Here is a 14,560-nt window from a genome sequence, read left to right on the forward strand (position 1 = left end):
AAAAATTTTGAAACTGATATGAAAAGTACGTTACCTAATGAGAAAAACGACGACAATAACTTTTTGAAAATAAAACTAGAAATATCCAAAATTTTAACGTTAAACGCTCCCACACATTTAATATGATATTATCAATCCCTTCCGGAGTTCATTTCTATAATCAACAACACTTTCGTTAAAATTTCGTCGTCGAAACTTTCGTTTCGTTAGTTTAAAGGTTTTTGATATCTTTATATATTTACGGAACATATGTATAATCGCCTGGGCACACTTAACGATTACACCATGTATGTATATTATTATTATTATATATTATTAGATAGTGCCAATACTCTAGTAGGTTACATAATATGGAAGTAATTCTAAAGAATTACGTTATTAATCGCAATCAAGTTCACGTGCACACCTGGTAATTGCGGCGTCAGGGTCGATCGGAACTATTACGTATCCAGAGACTAAACGCAATAAGCTCATCTTGTCGAGTTTATTAGCTTAACATCATAATGTCATTTAGAGTAAGTATGTGATACACGTTTGAAACAGAGGTCTTCGAGGGGGAGGGTGAAGTTGGAGCGGGTAGATAGGGGAGCAAGGACGGTGAGGGATGCGGCGCACGCAGCCTCCGCGGCGACGGCGCAGCGGGGACTTTCGGCTGCGAGGGGCACGGGAGCCAGGGTAGGCTCCGGCGGCAGCTGTCGGAGCGGCTGTAATAACCGCACACTTGTGTGTGAGCTAGTTCAGTTGCGCTCGCTCCGCGCTACAAGACGCACGTCGTCAGTTTTGTTTCTCGCCACTCGCTTGCCGGCATTGTCCCGCACCACGGCCGGTTCCAGTACTCCTCAGTCCGCGCCGAACGGCATGAGCGCCTGTAGCTGACACCGACACGCACCGCCAAGCGCTTCCACATCGACTCCTCAACGACCACCCCGCAAGTGAGTTTCTTTCCGGAGACATCCTCAAACCGGTGCCAGCTGACTGACTGACGGACCATCGACGTAGCGCAAAAAAATAACAGTTTTAAATTTGTGAAAAAAATTACGACTAAGTTTTTAATTTTACCCCTGAACTAAACGCGTCTCTCCGAGTACTACAAAAGTTGAAGTAAGTAATTTTAAGTTATATCTAAATACTTAAAATACATCATCAAAGATGTAACTGGTGGTTCATGCGTATAGAAAATTCCTTATTCTTCTAAGTTGAAACATGCAAGTGAAAATTGCTTCGACGCAGTATTTATTTTCCCGCTAACGATTGCAAACGTGAGTCACGCAGCATCGTGTAACGCCGTAGTGCATCGTCGTTGCGCCTCCGTCGTTATGCCGTGGTCGTTCCGGCATCGTGCCGGCAGGGGTTGTTTTGTTCCGATTTCTCTCGGCTACCTATAGACCACCCACTGTGGCACAAATTGCGTCTCGTATTCATTTGTTATTATTACTTTTCAAATAACAGTTACAGTTTACAATACCCCGCCCTATATAAACGACACTTAAATTACTTTACGTAGGTGTTGTAATTACAGTCCTTACCTGTAAATAAATAGAGTATTTACCAAAGTACTCGAAACGCAGGTACATGAAACCTGTTACAACGTGACAAGTGTTCATTGAAGACGAAGTATAGCATTTTGCAATAAAACTCCACTAAAACAATTTTACCTGAAATAAAGAGACAACCGACCTTCAATTGCGGGCTTCTTTACACACAGATGTTTCAAGGTTACACCGAGTAGCTTTAAAAGTATTGATTGTATAAGACTGAAATATAAATAGTTTATTCGATAATAACCCGTGTAAGGTACAGCTGTACCTACTTCACCGAATTGTATATCCATAGATCCCTTTTAATATCCGGTTCGAACGACCTTGAACTTATAAGTACGCTTAGGGTAGACTTCAATTCATGGGCTGAAAAATCATCTATCTTGAATCTCTACTTATTACCGTTAACGTTTTTAAACTAACAGTTTCCTTCAATGTAAGAGAGGAAACTAAAGTTTCGCAATTGCAATAAGTATTTACAAAAAACTATGTTTCGATGCGATTAAGTGGTGCCTTTAGGAAGACCTACGCCAGGCAGTGGAACCTATAGTTGATACAGTGGGCTACTTTAATTTTTAGTATTTGATTTTATGTACACCAATCTTTGCGTGCAAATGGCAAGAATTCACAACTAATTGAAGAAATTCAGTCTTAACAATGCGTCATTCTTATTAAAACCAAATTAAAATATCATTTAAATTATCATTGATTGTTATTTAAAAAAGAATTCTAATTGTTAAAAAATCTTTTCAATTAGATAACTTACCTAATTAAGCAAACACTAATTCGAAAAATCGTGCACCTTTTCTATGGTACCAGTAATTTTACTTATTGTCATCAAGTAGAAATCCAAACCTCTAGAAAACTACACCTGTGAAAATCAAATTAAGTGTAGTGTAGTTATGTAAATTGGTTGAAAAAACCGATTATCATGACTTCAACATTAATGGCATTATATAAAGAGATGTAAAGCGAATTTTTATATGTGTGCAACTTATTAGAACAATGTAAAGGTAAATAAAACAAGATCGTGTAGAAACAGGCCAATAATTAAAAGTATAACACTCGCAAAGACGAAACAGTGTATTTGATATGCTTTGCACATTGTAGGGTCGTTCGTATTATAAGTGGCATAGAATTTAATTTAAATCTTAAATTGTTTGTTGACGATACCTACGCTAAATACAACTAAAGAAAAAATCCTAATCAAGAGCGAAACAAATTGTGTACAAAAAACAGCGTACTTAATTTTATTATTATACAAGCAATATGGGTACAAAACATTACAGTGGAATTCAAGTTTGGTTAGGCATTGTAAACGGAATGAATATACCAATAGATAGAACAATCACAATGCATTCCGTTTTATATAAATATTACGACAAAGTGAAAAAGATTTAACTGTATAAATTATTTTCAAAAATGGTAGGTAGTTAAAAAAAGTTGTCGCTCATGACCTCAAATATAACCGCGTATTTTTTTATTGCTTTTTTGCAAAACTCGTATTTAAACATTATCTCGTCTCCTTTCTTTTGGAAACATGTATTATTTTATGATAAAAAAATGCAAATCACTTGAGTAGCAGCGGAGGGCCTTGTGACAAAAGTCGTACAAGGACCTGCTGTCACTTTACCTTTTTCTGCCGCTATGAAGTTCCTGTTTAGAAAGGTAATTACAGGCACATGGGAGATGTTATTTATATGTTAACTTATTCTCGGGGTGACGGGCACAGAGTCACTGATTTTCAGATCTTTGAGATTTAAAGCTTCGATTAGTACATTAACTGTTAAAGACAGGTTTATTATACGATATATAACTGCGTATTTGACCTGCATCTCACCTGGTGGAAAGTGGCGATGAGGTCGACGATGGAGCATGTACACCTAAATAATGCCTATTGTTGTTCGCCCTGTCGCTTATATCATTAAAAAACCGACCTCAAAAGTTCGTGATTTACGTCTATTTGCCAAATTTTATTGTAATCTGTTACCGGAAAGTGTGCAAAACCGGATTCACATCTAGTTTGCCACCCTTAGAGATGGAATATTTTATTCAAATGTAATTAAATAAATAAATTAAAAAAAAGAATCATCGAAATCGGTTCACAAATTTTTACGAGTTTTTGCGTAACATACATACAAAAAAAAGAAATAACATTCTGTCGAGTGGATAGCCTCTTTTGAAGTCGGTTAAAAAACAGTAATTCTGTTAACTGATGACGACATAAAACTAAGGCACATATAGAATCATTATCATTATTAACCCACTTTACACCCCAATCCTGGGCACGGAACGTGTCTATGGAATAGGGCTTGCCAAGTGCTGTGAATCGTTTTTAGTCACGATGTTTTTTTTAACCGCAAGAGATAATTAGGTACTGTTAATCATTCACAAGTAAACGATAGTGTTTTGAAGACCTCGCAATTAAAGGACTCGTAACAAATAGATAAAAACACTGAAATTAGTAACGAGTTACATTCTTAGATTCTTATCCTGTATGACATCGTTGCAACACTGTGAATTTAAAAAAAAAACTAAGTAAAGCAAGTCTTTTTTGTTCCCTTACATGGACATGGCAACACTGTACAATGGTGTTTAATATATAATCTATGAATATTGAAAAACGATAGTAGATAATAAAATAAAACAAACAAAGAAAGAGCGTTTATGTAATTTAGTTTCAGGTACAGAAGACTTCTCCATCTGAAACTACATTAAACGCTCTTTATTTTTTACGTGTCCACTACAAAAGTGGAAAAACCGTTCATAAATATTTTTTAATCTGTTATTTGAATTAATAAAAGACTTGATTAAAATCTCACGTCTTAACTGCCCAAACGCCTAACTCATAAGTACATAAATAATCTCGAAAGTTTCGTTTTTTCGGGATATATGAGACCGCGCCGAGTTACGATTTCTTTCCCCGAGACGCAGAAATGCATCGGGACTGAAAGCCCTACTAACCGTCACGTACACACTAAACGTCAGTTCATTTATAATTATTAAAAAGCAGAGTTCGAAATTATCATAATGTTTTGATAATTATCCACCCTGATCCATAGTTTTGTATCTTTAAATAGTTTCATTCATTGTTTTTTTTTTATTGATACGTGACACGTTTCGATAAGTCTCGGATACAAACTCATGTCACGACATTGCTAGCGGTAGCATTTTATTAGTTCGCTTTACACTCAAATGTTTGTCACTTCAAAATCTGGTAAAAAGTGGTTTAAACGGCAAAATACCGACTCGGAAGGACAAAGAACCAAAGCCAGCGTGTACGGAGGACTGTACCCTTAACACGCTTCATATCACTGCAGCACGGCGAAACCATCCTTGAGGCAAGAAGACACATGTGGTGACACCTGACTTTGATATATAGCCTAGATGATTTGCGGTTTTCATTGTTACTCTTAGGAAAAGTGATCGCCATCGTCACTAAATACAATAAATAGTAAATCACGTGAAGTGTGTGACGTATCCTTGGCTTAGAAATGACAAACATACCTTGGTTAATTAGCCACGGATACCGGTAGATAGCCATTAGCTAATTTTCTAATTATGTAACTGAGAGTGGTCACCGCTGACACGTCATATTCGGCTTCAGTATTATTAATATTGGAACTAATTTTAAATAGTTTACTGTCTTCTTCTTGTCCTGTCGATGGCAGACATTATTATGCTTGCCATATCGTGGTGAAAGGAGATATAGGAGAGGAACTGGCACGTCGTGCAGGGAGACTCCTTTCGTGCACCCCTGTCATTTTCAGATTTATGCTTTGGCCGCGGAAGCGTTCCGGGCTTGGGAATTTTTACGACCTCCGCGCGCTTCAGTGCGGCAGGGTTTTTTTCTAATAACAAGTAACGGAACGAATATGTCGTGCACCTGATGGTAAGCGATACGTCTGTCCATAACAGTTGCAATGTCACTCAAATCACAAAGTACTGAGGGACGCTACCACTGCGCCCGACACCCTGACACATAAGTTGACAAGTCCCATGTGCCTGTATGTAGCCTGTTCACCAGCAGCGGTGGTAATGCTAACATTACTGCTTGGCGGCAGAAATTAACCCGTTAACCCTACGGAATTCTGGCTCCGCCTACGGAAATATAGAAAATAATGAAAAACCTTCAAATTTCTTTGATTAAAATAGACACGTGACAACAATGAACCGGTGCCAGTGATATCGTCAGCATTAATTAATATGCTTCAGTTGTTTTAAAACCATCTTCCTGATGAACTAGGTTGATTTTGAGATAAGCCGTTATTTTAGAAAGCCATTGATTATGTATAATGCATAGAACAATAACACAAATGTGTAATAAAGTAAAATTACAAATGTAAAAAACGTTTACGGTTAAAAAGAGGAATCCAGTTTTTTGTGACTACACCGGTTGATTATTTGTCCTTAAACTGGGAAATTCCCTGTACCAGAGCGACTTAATTCAATCCGGAGCAATACACATAAGACTTTAAATTAATTCCTTTTAAACTTCCTTTTTTTAACTGCCTCCGTGACCGAAAGGTTACCATACTGGACTGCCACGCAGATGTCGGTTCAATTTCCGTGCCGGGAAAAATATTTGTATGGCCCACATTTACTTTTCTCGTGAGTTCGGGTGTAATTTCTGGTTTCCCTAGCCGGGGCTGTGAATGAAAAACAAAAAAATACATTTACATAACGATGAAATTATTACGTTTAATCGTAGAATAATTAACCATAAATAAAATACCAATTAATGACAAAACAACCGTGTCAAATCGTTCTACAACTAAACTTTGGAGGATTCTATGCCTTCGTTAATAGGCTGCCTTAAGAATGCATCGTCAATCTCGTACGTTTCACTGCTGGATCTCCTCTAAGAAGAGTAGGTACTTTTACCTCTTTCTCCTCCGTGGTCTAGTGGCTTGCACACCGGTTTTCATGGTGTACCCATCTCTAAGGTCCCGAGTCCGATCGGGTCGGGTCAATGTAGAAACTAACTTTTCAATATTATCTCGAGTCTGGGTGTTTGTGGCACCGTTGTTGTTCCGTTGTTGCGTCGTGTGCTTTATAATAGTTACTTATTTTAGGATCAGAGCAATTTATGTGATGTTGTCTAATTTTTACTATTATTTCTGCTTTACTGCATTACTGCGTCGCGGTTTTGAAGGGTAAGGCTGCTAACAGATTGACTGCATATTTGCAGTTAATGCGTGACCTCAACTGCGTGAAGTTATCATCAACTTCCTGCAGTCGTGGTCTAAGCTGCATGAAGTTGATTACTTCACGCTTAGAATAATAACGCATAGAATGATAGTTTCATATCAAACGAACTGTCATAAGTGAGGCAAAAATCAAATTCATGTGGGCTAGTTTTAGTAGTAGATTAATTTTCGGTTTTAGTGAATATTTATATAAAAATACAGGTTGAAACGCGTTACTTCCTTAAGGAATGTGATGTTAGTATCTATTTTATGTTTGTCTTACGTTTTTTTACACTCATTTACCGCACATTTCGTCATTTTTAGCTAAAATTCTTGAGCTGTTCGCGGTGCAAGTTGACCTTGAGCACTGAAGGCCCGCCCGCTCGTGTAGGCCCATTGGGCGCGCTTCAATTTGCCTCACTTAGCGTGTGCGGGCTAGGTTTTCTATGCGTTATTATTCTAAGTCTTCACGCATTAACTGCAAACATGCAGTCATTCTTTTTTTTTAATAATATCAAGTGACGGGACGAACAAGTCGTGCGCCTGATGGTAAGCTACACGCCTATGCGTAACAGTTGCAGTGCCCCACAGAGATTTAAATTGCAAAGATCAGTGTACCCTTCAAAACCGGAATACGGTAATGCCGACATTGCTGCTTGGCGGCAGAAATAGGTAAGGTTGCAGTACATCCCTGGACGAACTCTGTCACAAGGAGCTCTAATGCTACTTATAAGTTAGCAGCCTAAGAGTGCATAGGACTTGCCAACTTTATGTCGCAGGGTGCAGTGGCAGTGCCCCTCAGGTCTTTGCAATTTAAAGCGTTGCAACTACATTTACCAGGCGCACGGCTTCCTCGTCACGTGACTTGATATCATAAAAAAAAAACATTAGATCGGAACTAGAGCCAACTACACTACTTAGTAACTTTTAACGCTATTTCTTAAATCCTATTTACTGGCTCTATATCAATCAACCTCAGCACTTAGCTCGGTTCGGGCGCCGCAACCTGATAGCCGACGGCGGCGATGGCACGAGTGGAAATTAGAGGCGAAGTTTTCCTGCCGAAGTCTTTGAAAATAACACTGACAACTCCGAACAGTACTATTCCTAAAGTCAACGCGTTACCACCTTATGGGTTCGTTTTGCACGACCATACGTAGCTTGCTTGCTCTTGTCAACCAATGAAAAATCAAGTTTATAGTTTTATTATAAAAAAACGTGTCAATAAAATAAGGGAGGTTGCTATTCATATAGTGTAACGACATAATAATAAATATATCTTTATTAATAATACACCTCATATTGAATACAAATAATTAATACATTATCACTTAGTGATGTATAATTTAAAGTTTAAAAGGACATTCAATGACATTGCCCAACGAATTCAGACTATTGTAAATACGATTTATGTTCGTTAATCTCATTGTTACCATTGGCAATTCTGGCAGCAATAAACAATACAATAATAATAATGTACCGACTACCACACCAATTAATTACCTGGTCTCGTGGACAACAAAATTAACTAGTACTAAAACCAATTTTAAAAAATTCGGTTCCCTAATTGGTTCTATCGGGAATAGAACCCGCCACCTTCACATCTAGTGCCCACTACTCTATCGGCTGGTTTTCATAACACAAAAGAACAATTATTAAGGTCTAGCTAAATGTATCAAAGAATTTTGAATCGAACCTGGGACCTCATTACTATCAGCTGAGTCATCGTGACCTCGTTTTGGTACTTTATGTAGTAAAAATCAAAAGCTATAACATTTTAGAAACTCATAAAATGGTATTTCCTTTTTTTGTATCACGCCCAGTTTTTGCGATACTTTCGAAAATCTATTAGTTTTTTACTATGGCTTAGATCACACATTGAAATACATAATAGGTTTCTATATAACATCGACATGTTTGCAAAAACCGCAGACATATAAACACTGGAATATTACTGTATATAAATTACTTGATGGTTTTATTTATAAAATCAAACATGACTGTCATAATTATGGCAAACAACGGAAATGGAAATAATCTAATAATACATTTATTACTTCTAACGTTCAGTTATTTATATAACTTATTTACATACATATTATATTTAGAATATTATAATCAGACATTAAACTCGTTATTACACTACAAGCTATATTGTCATCTATTTTTGAAGTCGGTTACAAATGGTTTTTTAACCGATTTCAAAAATGGGAGCAGGTTCTTTTTTTGTGGTATGTTAATTGTTTACTCTGACATTCATAAACCGATTTAGATTATTCTTTTTTTTGTTGGAAAGAGGTTACCTCAGCAGTGGTACCATTCAAATTTGACGAAAATATTCCACTTATAAGGACAGCAAAATAGGAGATGAGTTCGGTTTATTGGATTTCACCTACTTTACGTTAACCGATACCAATAAAATTTGACAAATAGATGTAATACCACATTTTGAGGTCAGGTTTTTTTTTTGTAAAAATGTTATAATTATGTTGTTTATTTACGTGTTGATATTTTGAGCTGCTTTATGTACAGCTGCGCAAAAAGAAGAGTGTAGTAAATAATAACATAAATGTAAAAGTGAAATAATGATATCACAGATATTTGTCTGTTTAATTTCCTGTTTGCGGCGCGGTGGATGGAACGCCATTACTTAAAAATTGGACCAAAAGTATCGGCGGAAATAACTCTCGGTATGCCATTATCAGAACGACGCAGTCAGTCCCAAAAGATATACGAGCACTGATAAGAGCAAAAAAATCCGTCACTCCAGCTTCTGAAAATGTAAACGGAAAATGTAAGACGAATGCTTTCGAAGTGATTTCAAAAGATTTAGAAATAGAAATATAAATCATTTGTTGCAACGCCTCATTATAAGAAAAAACACAAAAAAGTAATATAAACAAAAACAAAAATTAACACAAAAAACAGCGTAGCTAACATCCAAAGTAAACAACAAATTTGATTATACAACTTAATACTATACTGACACGTGTGCGGCTTTTTTTATTTTACCAAATGACGGGACGAACAAGTCGTGCGCCTGGCAACACAACTGTCCAGAGTACTTGCAGTGCCACTCAGAGTACGTTACGTACCTACATCGAGTATATAACCAAAAATAGAGACGAAATGTCATTTAATTTGTTTGAAAACTATTCTGCCATATCATTACTGTAACAGCTGCGCTCCGATTGGCTAGCTCGAGTTCGAAACAATTGACGGGTGTCGTCAACTGTTTCACTTCAAATCGACCAGTTAACTTGAGCTTTGCTATAATGGACGAAAACTGCATAATTACATATTTAATATTTAATTACTGATGAAATGTGATTCCGTTTGTTTTGTAATTAGATGTTTTGCTGTTTTTCCCACACCACCGAATAGAACAGCACGGCATTGTTACAGACATTATCTTTATTACAAAAAATACAGAATATTTTTTGGAATATACGGAGACGTACACACAGGTTTATAGTTGGCCTGTCTATATTTCAGTGCAATCGAGAGTTGATATTTACAAGAGCTGTATCGCTAATGTGTTACCAGGAATATATAGCCCTTATTTCGTCTCTATTTCTGGTTACATACTCGATGCGTACGTGCGAACGTTCTGGTGTATGTCTTAAACCAACCATATATCAGAACGTTTAATTTGAAAAAAATTAATGATAATGACGGTATACGTCGTATAAAACGTTTCATTTGAAAAAAGAATGACTTCAACCGTCTTTTGATTTCGATTAAACGTCCTATATATGTGGCCAGTGGTTTATATGACCGTTTGTTATCACAATTCAACTTTTTTTAGCATTCCCTTAAAATATGTCCTTGAGAAGGTATAGTAAAAATTTGCATACTAAAAAGAAAGACAAATTATTGTGCTTAAATATAAATTTTCTGAACAATTGACTTCTTTACAAACAATATTCCAGTTTTGCTATAGAAACAACTGTTGGCTGCTTGACAATCAAAAAATACTAACAAAACCCTCTCAAAATATAATAATGTCCTTGAAAAGTGCTCTTTCTTCCATGTCCCCATGCAGCCCTTCGAATCTATCACGTCATTTTGATCTAAGAACCATATTACACGTGGCGTATTTTTCACAACTGCGCAGATGACGCGTGTTAACGCGATTAGTATATACAGCACCCCGCCGTCGTCCTCGCGTAAAATTAAGCCGTGCGTACAGGCTCTTAGATTTCATAACTTGTTGCGTGGAGAGATTTTTCATGCCTGCCCATAGTTCCTTCGAATCGTTTCATGTGTAAAAACAATGACAAGATCAATGACCAATTTGCAAAGTAGGTCGTCTAGGCTGAGACCTCGGCCCGACGTCCGGCCGTAGAGCCGCAGCTCCTGTCTCCATAACTTCCCCTCATTGTTCTGCTCGGGGCAGCGCCTGTTCCACAATCCATTTTACACCGCTTAATGTCCGAATCTCGTTAGTGACGATGACACCATTTCGTTAGTGACGATGACAGCAACAACACGCTATGGACCTGGTCGATGGATCTTCACCGGTTAGTTAATCCACAGCCCTGTTTGAGGGATCTTAACATTTTTTTACAAAACAATTCAAACTCATTACACAACAAAAGACTAGATGCAACAGGTGACCTTATTGCTAGTTAGCAATATCTTCCAGATTACTTTGGTGTCACAAGCTCTTGCTTAGGGACCTAGTACTTGCGTAGTGTAAGACGCCATAACCAAGAGAAATTATACATAAAAAAATCGTTCTGTAGCCTGAGAGCTCCTTGTGTAAGAGTTTCTCCAGGGAAGTACGGACGGACGCCTTACCTATTCCTGCTGCCAAGCAGTAATGTGTTCTGGTTTTGAAAGGTACCGGTGAAATTACAGGCGCATGGCACTTGTCAACTTATGTCTCAGGGTGACGCACTCTGACAGTGCCCCTCAAATCTTTGCGATTTAAAGCTCTGAGTGGCACTGCAACTGTTATGGACAGACGTGTCGCTTACCTTTGATTATGTACTTTTTATATTTTTTATTATTTTTCCTTATTTGGTTCTGTTTTTTGTATGCCAATTTTGTTCAATTATTCACTATACCAATTTTATTTTTAATTATATGTGACATAATAATGTCTACTGTTAAAATACATAACTGTCTACATTTATATTCATTTTGTGATATTATTTCTAACTAATATCACAAAATGACTAACTCTAATATTTATACATGTTTTATGAAATTAATTTCACATTTTAACGCATATATTATGTAAGTGGTAACGTCATTACTTCTTGTACTGTGTCAATAATCTGTTCGTTCTGACATATTTTGTGCGTTTTTAAGGACATAATTGTCAATCTGTCACGGCTACTATGTTCCGTGTCATGTGTGTTCTGTAGCCGGATCCCCTGAAAATCAGCGTCGTAGCACCATAAGTGAGACGACAATAAGCTGAGTGGGTCACGGTTTCCTTGGTAGCACAGCACACACGCGTTGTACTCTTCTATATATTTGTAGTTAGTACTATTTTTTATTGTTATTATTCCAAAATGCATGTGTACTGTGTTGTCTACTTAAGGAATAAATGTTTTCTATTTCTATTTCCTTCAGGCGCACGATTTGTTCGTCCCGGCACTTGGTATCATAAAGAAGAAACTTAATTTAAAATTAACAAAATCCTCGATACAAATTAGTAAACACTGAAAAGTCACCATCTGTCTACCACTCGTCGAGACCAATTCAACTTGTTAATTGAAGTTTAGGAATGTCATCGGATTTACTTATTATATTCAATATCCATTTCACGGCTGAGATCCGTACCTTAACAGAATCAAAGAGCTGATGGTGTTTATGTAATCCAACAATAAACATAAAACACTTAGAAACGCAGTTGCAGCGCCACTGCAGTGAACTAAAAATCACTGAAGGGCCGCTGACTCGCGGCTGTCTCGCCACAGTCACGCCAAATTAGGATTTCTTAACCTTTTTGTAGTCATGCACTCCTCCCAAAATTTCAAAATTTCAGAGTCCACGGACACACAATACCATCTTTTGACACCATTGACTTACATATAAATGGACGACGGGTCTAATACAAAAACCACGATAAAAATGTCTATAAGTTCGGACACTTTTTAGCGCGGACCCGACGTCCATATAATTGTAAGTCAATGTTTGACACGCATATTTGTCAAAGTTTGGAAAATAATTTTATAATATTTTAATAATATTATCAACATATTCGTATGTACATTTGATATAATAAATTTATCTGTGTATTAATTGACTATAGTATATTCAATTTCTTTATTTATCTATTTTTAGTACCATAAACACCAACTTTCCTCTCACATTTTCAAAGGTTAGTTGAAAGAAATCTCTTTATGGGATAAGTTCGCCTTTGTACACAAATATTATTTTAATTATTTGAATTATTTCTAAAAATTAATTATTTACTTTGTGGTACAATGAAGTGTTCAAATATAAATAAATAATAAATATTACAAGGAAAAAACTGACTTCTTATATTTCACGTTAAAGATTTAATTTATACCTGTGGGTATTGATCAGCATCGAATTTTCACCTATTTCATAGTTACGATCTATAGTATAGAGATTAGCAGAAATCTTGAGTTACTACTCCATGCACAGGGTCCACGCTATTAGGCATTCTGCATCCTAACCGCACTTAATAACTATGTTATCAGTTATCACCTATCAAGCGTTAAAAGGCCATCGTGCAATCTTTTATAATTTCTCGATAATAAAAACCAATGCCAATGTAATTATTACTATCCTGATCTTATATTGCACGATACACTTTATAACGCCACCTGACGCAATTCATGTCGCTAAATAACGTAGTTATCTGTGTAAGATTGAAACAAAGACACGCTAAGATGGAGTCAACTTCGATTCGTTTCTTGTTATCGATGAATTAATAAAAATTGCTACTCATTCATGAATTGATTAGCAAAAGAACAATTAAACGTTCGATTCGAGATTGACGCAATTTCGTTAATTAATTAGTCTACTTACGCACGTGCGAAAATAATGAGTTTAGTAGACGATAACGGAAGGGCTTCGTGATTAACTATGCATACTTACCCGGGATAACTTTGGCTACTTTTCGGATAAAGGTCAGTAAGAAGTTACTATATTTATTTTATTTAATATCAACTTTAACGTTTCTCATTTTTATTCATACCCTTTCGTATTCATTATACGATCTTTATCGAAAAAACACCAAGACTCGACCCATTACTGCGTCCCGATTTGAAAATTTGAAATGTTTTCGAGTTCAGACGACACAAATTTAATGTTATCTCTCGAGGTGCAACTAAACCCGGGACTAGATGATTCAGGTTCCGTTGCAACTTTAAATCGATCCCGAGTTCAGATGCCACAAACCCGATTTATCAACTTATGTCTCAGAGTGACGGACGCAGTGGCAAATCATATCTTTGCGACTTACAATTCTGAATGGCACTGCAACTGCTGTCGACAGGCGTGTCGTTTACCACCAGACGCTCAACTTGTTTGTCTCGTCATTTGGTATCATAAAAAAACCAGTGTCTGTTGCCTCATCGTGCCTACCACTCCAATCAACCTTATTACAAGAGCGAGTCAGCAGGTCTTACGAATTTCTTTATGAGCCTGCCAATTTTATTGTCTGGCCCTATACTCTCGTTAGACATCCGAAACAATTACTATCATATAAGTAATATTCGAACAAATTAAAAGATGCATTATGCAAATGAAGCTTCATACTTGATATTGTCTTTTCAACTTTTTAACTGCCTCCGTGGCCGAACGGTTACCATGCCGGACTGCCACGCAGAGGTTCCAGGTTCGATT

General features: G+C 36.8%; 1 protein-coding gene across 3 annotated transcripts in view; it reads left to right on the forward strand.

The window, feature by feature from the left end:
• Window positions 1-745: 745 nt before the first annotated feature.
• The window catches only part of LOC113233739 (sodium-independent sulfate anion transporter-like), a 42,118-nt gene continuing 28,303 nt past the window's right edge, over window positions 746-14,560 (forward strand). The window contains exon 1 of one of the 3 annotated variants that reach the window (XM_026468926.1): window positions 746-932. The gene's annotated coding sequence lies outside the window, so the exon portion shown is untranslated. Of the gene's footprint in view, window positions 933-1,077; window positions 1,102-13,818; window positions 13,843-14,560 lie in introns of those variants that run through there. The other 2 variants (XM_026468928.1, XM_026468927.1) reach the window with 2 other exon arrangements.

Source organism: Hyposmocoma kahamanoa, unplaced genomic scaffold (assembly GCF_003589595.1).
Source record: "Hyposmocoma kahamanoa isolate Upper Pololo Valley unplaced genomic scaffold, ASM358959v1 80, whole genome shotgun sequence".
Lineage (NCBI taxonomy): Eukaryota > Metazoa > Arthropoda > Insecta > Lepidoptera > Cosmopterigidae > Hyposmocoma > Hyposmocoma kahamanoa.